Source organism: Elephantulus edwardii, unplaced genomic scaffold (assembly GCF_000299155.1).
Source record: "Elephantulus edwardii isolate Elephantulus edwardi_28Jun2011 unplaced genomic scaffold, EleEdw1.0 scaffold00009, whole genome shotgun sequence".
Lineage (NCBI taxonomy): Eukaryota > Metazoa > Chordata > Mammalia > Macroscelidea > Macroscelididae > Elephantulus > Elephantulus edwardii.
The window spans coordinates 34,204,620-34,214,347 of NW_006399759.1; the positions used below are offsets into that span (position 1 = coordinate 34,204,620).

Here is a 9,728-nt window from a genome sequence, read left to right on the forward strand (position 1 = left end):
TATGCCACCAGAGCACCCTGGCTCAATTTCATTCCCCACCTTTTTAAATAGTGAATTACTAAAAACAAACAAAAAAAACCCCTCATACTCATTGCCATCTAATTAGAAGCTACTCCTCAGCAAGTTTTTGGAGACTTTAAACCCCACAGGAGGACATTGTCCATCGTTCTCCTGTAAAGTCACTAGCGGATTTAAACCACTAGAGAGGGGCTACCTTCCGGTTAGTAGGGGAATGCCTCATGCACCACACCACCAGAGATCCTTACTAGTGAATTTCTAAAACATAATGGCATGATAGAAGAGGAATTGATGCCTTTGCACTGCGGTGTTGGAGAAGAGTATTGAATATACCATGGACTGCTAAGAAAATGAACAGATTTGTCCTGGAGAGTGTGAGACCAGGCTACTTCTTGGAGGCAACGATTCTGAAGCTTCATTTGACATACTTTGGACTTGTTGTAAGGAGGGACCAGTCCTTGGAGAGGGACATCATGCTTGGGAGGGTAGAGGGACAGGGCAGGAGAGAAAGACCCTCAATGAGATGGATTGATTCAATGACTGGGGTAATTGGGGGGGGGTGTTGGAGACAGTGAGATTGTCACAGGACAGAGCAGGGTTTAGGGCTATTGTACATAGGGTCGCTATGAGTCTCAGGCAACTCGACAACACATAAAAACAACAACAATCACAGGCAAGTAGAACCAACACATAGCTGACACTCCATTGGAGGCATTAAAACAAACAGGAGATTGACCATTTTTTGTCCCTGTGGAGTAGTTGGTGGATTCCAAAAGCCTTCCATTTTCAATTGACAGTGCAACTTCTTATCCACTAGACCACCAGAGTTCCCGAACAGTGAATTAGCAATTCATATTAAATGAAATTTTAACAACTTTCTGTATGTCATTCATAGTGTTAAATATTTGACTTATTATTTGATTTAGTGCTAAGAAGCTCTTTCTACAGCTATAGCAATTGAGATTATGAGAGGTTAAAAAGAACTTGCCCTGAAGTAATGCAGCCAGTAACTGCTCAACAGGTTCATCTATTTATACATCACTTGGTGGCCTTTACTGGACAGTTCATTTTAATGTCGCTACTGATAACAGTTTCATCATCCAACACAGAAAATATTCCTACTATTAACTCCAGGTGGCCCCTCCTCCGTTGGAGAGCTGTGGCTTGTCTTCTCCCCCCAGCTTTCATCACTGAACTTCCGTATCCTCCTTCCTTCTCCTCTGAGTCCTCCCACAGCTCACTTCCCACCTGGTCTCAATCCCGGTGGCCCTGTCTCTTAATATGATGAATGGCATGCTGTGATTACACAAGACACAGATGTGAAGGGCCGAGTTGCAAAAGCAACCTTGTATGTTGGGGCCAATTCTAGTCCTTGCTGCTCTGACACAGTTGTTCCAATACTGACACCTAAAGTGGGGTGTCCTCCTCCAAGGTCTCCCCACAGCATATGTAAAGAAGCAATTAGCAAAGACTAATCTTAGCTTTGGGCTGAATGAGTGCTTCCAAGACAAAACTAAAACAATAAGAACAAATGTAGAAAAGCGTCAGTTCTACGGGTGTTCGTGGCCATATACTTGTCATGTCATTGTTATATACATCAGCTGCTTTTTTATTATTTAGTTACAACAGATCTACTGCACTGGGAAAGACTCCCCAGGATGATGCACCACACATTTATATACAGCATTTGAGACATTGACAGGTCAAGTGGCAGACTTCTCATCTTCCAATGCAGGAGAGCAAGTTCTATCGCCATCCAGAGCACCTCACAGGCAGCCTGTGTGTTTGTCAGCAGAGGCTACACGTCGCTATGATGAGGAATAGGATGATAGATATGATGCTAGGATGCTTTCCATTGACTGCTTTGGAGAAGCAGGCTGCCAGGTCTTTCTTTACACTCCATCTTAGTTTAAAAGGCTCACAAAACCTGCTCAGCCTCTAACACTATGTAACCTTCACTAATGATCAGGTGGTGACTATGCGTGTAGGGTATTACCCAAGAAGCAAAGCTGGGCCTATAGCACAGGAGGAAAGAATGTTGGCCCTGATAGATGCCTTCCATCTGCATGTATGAGATATTTGTTATTGCCGTTAGAAACCATCACCTACTCATAGTGACTACAGGGAACAAAATCCTGCCTGACCCTCTGCCCATTGTTGAAGTCACTGTATTAATCTAGCTCATTGAGGGTCTTCCTCTCCTTTGCTGACTCTCTTCGAAGCATGGGAGAGAACTCCTCCAAGGACTGGACCTTCCTGACAGTGTGCTCCAACTATGTGAGACAAAGTCATATGTCTTTGCCTCTTAGTTGCACCCTGCTGCATTTCTTCCAAGGCAGATTTGTTTGTTCTTTTGGCAGTTTGTGGGGTATTTGGTACTTTTCACCAACACCTCAATTCAAAAGCATAAATTTTATCTCCCTTATTAATTGTTCCATTTTCACATGCATACAGTACAGGAGAGGAAGACCCCAGATGAGATGGATTGATACAGTTAAGAGGGGCAGTGAGGACTGATGTGTCAGAATTAGTGAGACTGGCTCAGGACAGGGCTGGATTCAGAACTGCTGTCCATACGGTCACAGGCAGCTCGATGGCACATAACAACAACAACACTATAATAAAGCATAAATAGGCTGAGATTTGCCTTTATGGACAATTTGCCACATACTGGTTGATTAAGGCAGGCTGTTTTAAACAAGTTGGAGAAGATGGATGTCGATGATCAAAAGGAAAAGAAATCTATGAATACTGAAATAAAAGAAGGCATTCTGAAAGAGCTGGGGTTCTTCCCAATTCAGATTCTTCAATGTTACAAGATTAGCAGGAGAAGACTGGCCCAACAAGTTTCACTTGTAGTAATAAATCCAAATAATCCAAACCTACTATCATCAAGTAGTAAACTTGATTGGTTTCAATACTGTTCAGGGTTTGGTAAAAAAAAAACAATGCAGTCATTATTGTAACGTGATATAGCGCTTTAAGACAAAGGGGACAAACATTCCAATTCACTATTGTATAGTGTATATTACTTATATGGCAAGCACGGTGCCAAGTGGTGAATGTAGGAAGCAAAACACAAGTCCGTGACTCTGGGGAGCTCCAGAGACTGAAAAGAGGGAGTTCTGAGTCTTCAGTTTTCTTCTTAGAGAAAACACAGGGCAAAAATCCTCAGGAGCCAGAGAATTCTATTTCAGTTTACCCACTAATTCTACTCTGAGACCTGACATTTTATATTTGAACATGCCCACTAAATCACAACTTTCAGTAATTGGAAAGAGTAGTTACACCCAATAATGTGAACCATTAAATAATTTATGGTACACCTATTCACCAGAGAAACACTGCACTCGAACAGATGAAGGGAAGAATGGTCTGAAAGGAAGGCACTGTATGAATAACAACAATCTGGAGCAGGAGGTGTATTGCAAAGTGCACTGGGAGGAGAGGAGGATGGGAGGAAGGAAAACATGTAACAATTTCAACGCATGGATGAAAAACTCAACCTTTCTGTAAACTTTCATTAAAATCACAATAAAAATAAGTTTTTAAAGTTTTCAATGATGCTAATAGGTTATGTTATACCAGGAGGAAATGCTTATGCTTTAATGGTAAGTTAAAAATTAGATACACTGCTTTTAAAACAGGAGGCGGGGTGTGGCAGAATGCATGGCAATAACCATATGTGTGCTGGTAAATATTTAACAACAGAAGAGAAGAAAAACGAAGAGGATGTCTGGTTTATAGCAAGTACTGAGTCCTGCGATATAAATACTCCCACTGTGACTGATTTCAAGATACCAGCCTAAGGACACTTTGTCTCAGAACAAGGCATGGGGAAGATGAAGAAAAACCCAGGAATTTCTCAGTCTGGGATAAGTCAGCTACAGGATACCAATGGCAATATTGTCAGGACACTGGCAGTAGTTTTAGCTATATAATTCTAGGAAAAGGTATTTTTATTTCCATACTCCTTCTCTATAATGTAACTGTCAGGGTTTTAGGGGAGTGGCAGATGATACAGAATGTCAAGTTGGTAAAATTTCATTCCACCTGTGGGAACAGCAGCTGAGGCTGTAGCCAAGCACTAATATTTGGTTTTCTCTGTGCAATAACAGGACTCAAGAAATGCTTGCTATGTGGTTTCATATTTTGTTCATTGAAAAATATGAGGAACCAGAGTGAATCAGAGAGTGAAGTCCATTTTTTATGGAGACGCAGTTCAGTTCTATCTCACTCTACCTTTGAATTGAGTCTAACTCATAGGCACACTCTATTGTTAAAATGGCAAAGACTAAACAATACCATTGTTTAGTAGAATGAATGAGAAGTTCCCATATATACAGGCTCCAGCAAATGTGGAACCCGATCAATCTCAAGCATAGTTTGAGACAAAATCTTGAGACACGCATAATTTTTCATACTTGTATAAAAGTGACATATAGATATGGATCCTTGTGTTTTTATTGTGATGTGCCATAAAGTTGCCTGTGACTTATCCTGAACCAGTCTCCCTGTCTCTAACACAACTAATCCCGTTACCCCAGTTACAGTTTCAATCGATCTCATGCAGAATCTTCGTCTTTTGCACTGTCCCTCTACCCTTCCAAGTGTGATGTCCTTCTCCAAGGTCTGGTCTCTTGTGGAAACATACTCAAAGTATGTGAGACAGGGCTTCAAAATCTATGGATCCAAAAAATAGCTTGGTTTCACCCTTTTCAGAACAAACCTATTTGTTCTTGTGGCAGTCTATGGAATGTTCACTACTCTTCTCCAGCACAACTCAAAGGTATCGATCCTTTTTCTGTCATCCTAAATCATTGTCCAACTCTCTGATGCATAGCAAGTAATGGCAAATACCAAGGCCTGGTTCAGGTGTACCTTAGTCTCCAGACAGATACCATTGCTCTTTAGGATTCTAGAAAGGTCCCTTGGAGCAGATTTTCTTAATACAATTTGTCTTTTGATTGCCTGAATGCTGGTGTCAAGAGTGTTGCTTGCAGAAGAAAGCAAGCTGAAATTAATAACCTTAGTCCCTTCTTCACCTATCATAGTACTATCATTTGACCCAGTTGTGAGAATCTTTGTTTTCTTGATGTTGAGCTTCAATTATTATTGAAAGATGCAGTCCTTGACCTTCTGCAACAAAATCTTCAGGCTTTCCTCAGTTTTGGCAAGCAACGTTGTCATATGCATACTGCAAGTTGTTGATGAGTCTTCCTCCAATCCTGATGCCATATTATCCCTCCTCATAAAGCCCACCATTCTGAATGATCTGTTCTGCATATTGATCAAAAATGTATAGAGAAAGTACACATCCTTTCCCTGATTTTGAACCATGCAGTGTTTCCTTGTTCTTTGTTTGTTTGTTTGTTTATTTGTTTTTACGGTATTGTTATCTCTTTAATAAATAGAAGCCACATAACTTCACTTGTTACTGCAAATAAATTAAGAGGCAACAATTCAAGAGGTCCCCACATAATAACAGAAAAGGATGAAGACTTTCACCATCTCTACCTTTGGTTTTCTTTCTATTTCTGCTCTTACACCCACATAAGCATGTACTTCCAAAATGGAATTCTGTCTTCAGATCCTATACTAGTTGGGAGTCTAATTTATCAGCTTGCCTTAATAACAGAGTGAAGGGATCCCTGAATTAGCTGAGGAACCTGGATAAATCTTCTTTGATTTCTGCTTCATACCAAGGCCCATGAATGTTTTCTTTAAAAAGCTGCAGGCGAATGAGGTAGAAACAGCAGAGGCACGAGATGGAAATAAGCAGAAGGGCGAACAGTGTGGCTCCCACACCACTAATGGACAGCAGGCCTCCTAAAGCTGAAAACACAAAAAGCAGCGTGACTCCCACATAGCTGTGAGGAGACCGAGCCTTTAGCTTCTTTTGTAGCATGGGCCACAGAGCAAAGATCTGGATGGCAAATGTCACCATGATGAAGGCATGTAAGGACTGGGACAGGCGTGAGGCCAGGCAGACAGACGCAAAGATGACCATGTTCAAGACAGTGTAGCATTGGCACCACAGTCGAAGAAGATGAGGTGGCCTAGCAGCATGAAGACTGACAGAGCGTAGATGGTGTCAGTGCTGACTGACTGTCAGGGTCTTCAGGACTGGTGAGAGGCCATATGTAAAAGTGATGGAAACCAGCGCACTCTTTTTGTGCTCTTCACCTCCATCAGTGAGAGCAAACAAAACATACCCAATCAGTGAGGAAGCTAGGCCGGTCCCAAAAAGCCACTGAGGGTCCAGCAGACCTTCGTCCATATACCACCAGATAACCACAAACACACACACACTGCACAACTGCTGAATCACCACGCTGGACTCAAACACGACAGCCCAATATTGGTATTTCTGAGCATCGATGTTTTTCCGAAGTTCTTCCAAAAACCTCCGATCCACATAATTATCAGGGAAGGGCTGTTGCTCATACAAGACCTTCTGCCACTTGGCCTCCTTGGTGTTAGTTTCTGGCTGGTCACACATTATCGTCTTCCAAAACTCAGGCCAGTTCAATCTCCCCAGAAGAAGTCCCCGGCGCCCCGATGGGGAAGGAGGCGGGCGACCGCCCTCTGCCGGCCACGCACCCCTGGGAACGAGAGGGCAGGAAATTGGTGTGTTGCCCTGCCTCAGAGAACAAGCTCATCTACTGCAGGCCTGGCCTGGGTTGCTGCCTTTGGAAGCAAGGGAAGGTCATTAGACTATCAGCTACAGTACAGCATGGAATTTCCAGAGAGGCCTTATATCAAAACTTCATAAAGAACCAGAACCACATAGACTTCTTCTTTGTTCTGTTTTGATGACTGTTTCCTTTTCCAAGTGTCGGTATCACATGTGCACAATCAAGTGTTCTGTGATTCCTATTCTTCTCAATGTCAGCTACAGCTTGTTGTAAATCACACAAATGCCTTTGCATAGTCGATGAAACACAGGTAGACATTCTGTGCTTTCAGCCAAGATCTATCTGTTATTGGCTATGATATCCCTAGTGCCATGGTCTCTTCTAAACTCAGCTTTAATTTCTGGTAGTTCCTTGTAGTTAATGCATTATTTCAGTCATTTTTAGATCATTTTCAGGAGGATTTGTTTGGGTGTGGTATTAGTGATATTGTTTGATAATTTCCATATTCTATTAGATAACCATTTTTTAAAATGGGAATAAAATTGGATCTCTTCCAGTCAGTGGGCCAGGTAGCTGTCCTCCAGATTTCTTAGAACAATCTGGTGAGCCTGTCCAGGGAAAATCTGTTTGTTGAAATATGTCAGTTGGTATTCCATCAATTCCTAAGGCATTGTTTTCTTTTTTTTTTTTTTTGCCAATTCCTTCAGCATAGCTTGAACTTCCTTCTTCATCACCATTGCCTAAAGGTCATATGTTGTTTCATTAAATTATTCTGTCTGCCAGTTCTTTTGGTACTTTATGTAGTCCTGCCATCTTTTTTCCATGCTTCGTGGATCATTCAATATCTTTCCAACCACCCAGTTCAGAGGGTTTCCAGAGGCAAGCTATTTCAAAAGTGGATGCCACTCCTGCTTCCAAGCTTGTTTTAATTGTGGAGCTCCAGCAAACACTGTCCACAGTGAATAACCATTCTCACATTGACAGATCAGTGTCACAGTGTTCAATTTCACAGCAACCACAAGCGGGGTGGACCATGTTTTAATTCATTTGCTTTTGCCTTCAGAGGTGCAGTCTTTCTCTGTGGTGGAAAAGGTCTCTGTGTCCCGGTTGGATCACTGGAGGCCTTTTGATGGGAGCCAAGGGGAACTAGAAGCACGGGCAGACCTGTGGTCTTGTTTTAATTCATTTGGCTTCAGAGATTTGATGTGATATGATATTGTTCGATAAGTCCGTCACTATGTCAGGCCACTTTTCTTTGGAATGGGAACAAATATCGATCTCTTCCAGTCCATTGGCATGGTGGTTGTGTCCCAGATTTCTTGGCACAACTAAAATGGAATAAATCAAATCCACAGGAACCAAAATTTGAACTTGAGTCTATCCAACCTGAATTTTAAAATCATCTCAGGAACAAGTTTTAGGCATCGAATACTAATGATGAGTTGTTGGAAGATATCAAGAATATCATCCAGGAAGAATGGGGGCGGGGGGGGGCTAGGGGAAGAATATGTTCTGGAAAATAATGCATTCTGATTTTGTAAACAAATTAGTATAATAATAATTTTTTTTAAAAATCATTACAAAGACAGAGGAGGAAGAAAAGACCAAGATAAATGTCAGAAGAGACTCTGACTATTGCACTGAAGCACTGAGAAGCCAAAGCAAAGGGAAGAAATCAAGATATTAAGGAGCTGAACATAAGAATTTAAAGGGCAGTGCAGGAAGACAAAGTAAAGTATTATAATGAAATGTGCGAAGAGCCAGAGTCAGAAAATCAAAGGGGCCAAAGCATTTTTTAAGCTGGAGGAACTGAAGAACATATTCAAGCCTCGAGTTGCAATACTTAAGGATGCTTTGGGCAAAATATTAAATGATCCAGGAAGCATTGAACGAAGATGGGAAGACTATACAGAATCATTGTACCAAAAGGAATTGGTTGATAGAAGAATTTAATGAAACAACGTATGAGCAAGAGCTTGTGGTGATGAAGGAAAAATTTAAAGCTGCTCTAAAAGAATTGGTAAAAAACAAGGCTCCACAACATTGTTGTCAATGGAGAGAAGTTAAAGGCATTCCCTTTAAGAAGAGGCACTAGGCAAGGATGCCACTATGACCTCTCTTATTCAATATTGTATTGGAAATCTTTGTGATAGCAATAAGATACAGATACAAGAGGTATCCAAATTGGCAAAGAGGAGGTAAAATTATCTCTCTGTGCAGATGATAGGATAGTATACTTAGAAAACCCTAAAGATTCAACAGAAAAACTACTGGACATAGTTGACTAATTCAGCAAAGTGGCAGGATACAAGATCAACATACAAAAATCAATTGGATTTCTCTACAGTGACAAAGAGAATACAGAACTGGAGCTAAGAAAAACAATACCCTTCACAATAGCTATTCACAAGATTAAATACTTGGGAGTAATTCTAACCAGAATCACAAAGGATCTATAAAAAAATTATAAAATATTACTATAAGAAACAAAAAGAGACCTTGAGAAGTGGAAGAATATCCATTGCTCATGGATACGAAGACTCAATATTGTGAAAATGGCAACACTACCAAAGGCAATTTACACGTTCAGTGCAATCCCAATACAAATACCAATCCCATTCTTCAAGGAGATGAAAAAGGCAATCTCCAGTTTCATTTGGAATGGAAAGAAGCCTCAAATAAGCAAAGCACTCCTTGAAAAGAGAAATAAGGTAGGAGGCATCTCATTCCCTGATTTCAAATCCTACTACACTGTCATGGTGGTCAAGACAGCGTGGTACTGTTACAACAGACACATAGATCAATGGAATAGAATTGAGAACCCAGAAATCAGCCATCTACCTATGGTCAACTGATTTTTGACAAGGAGATGAATTCAGTTAAGTGGGGAAATGACAGCCTTTTTAACAATGATGTTGGCAAAATTGGAAAACTCTCTGCAGAAAACTCAAGCAAGATCCATACCTTACTCCGTACACAAAAACCAACTCAAGGTGGATCATGGACCTAGGACTAAAACGAAGGACTATAAACTTCAGAGGTGCGGGAGGGATTGTGTACCAATGAGGGAGT

General features: G+C 41.1%; 2 pseudogenes; one reads left to right on the forward strand and one right to left on the reverse strand.

Annotated features, from left to right (window-relative positions):
- Positions 1–5,674: 5,674 nt before the first annotated feature.
- On the reverse strand, positions 5,675–6,520 carry LOC102873153 (annotated as a pseudogene).
- Positions 6,521–6,579: 59 nt separating this feature from the next.
- Positions 6,580–9,728, forward strand: part of LOC102853379 — a 142,934-nt pseudogene continuing 139,785 nt past the window's right edge.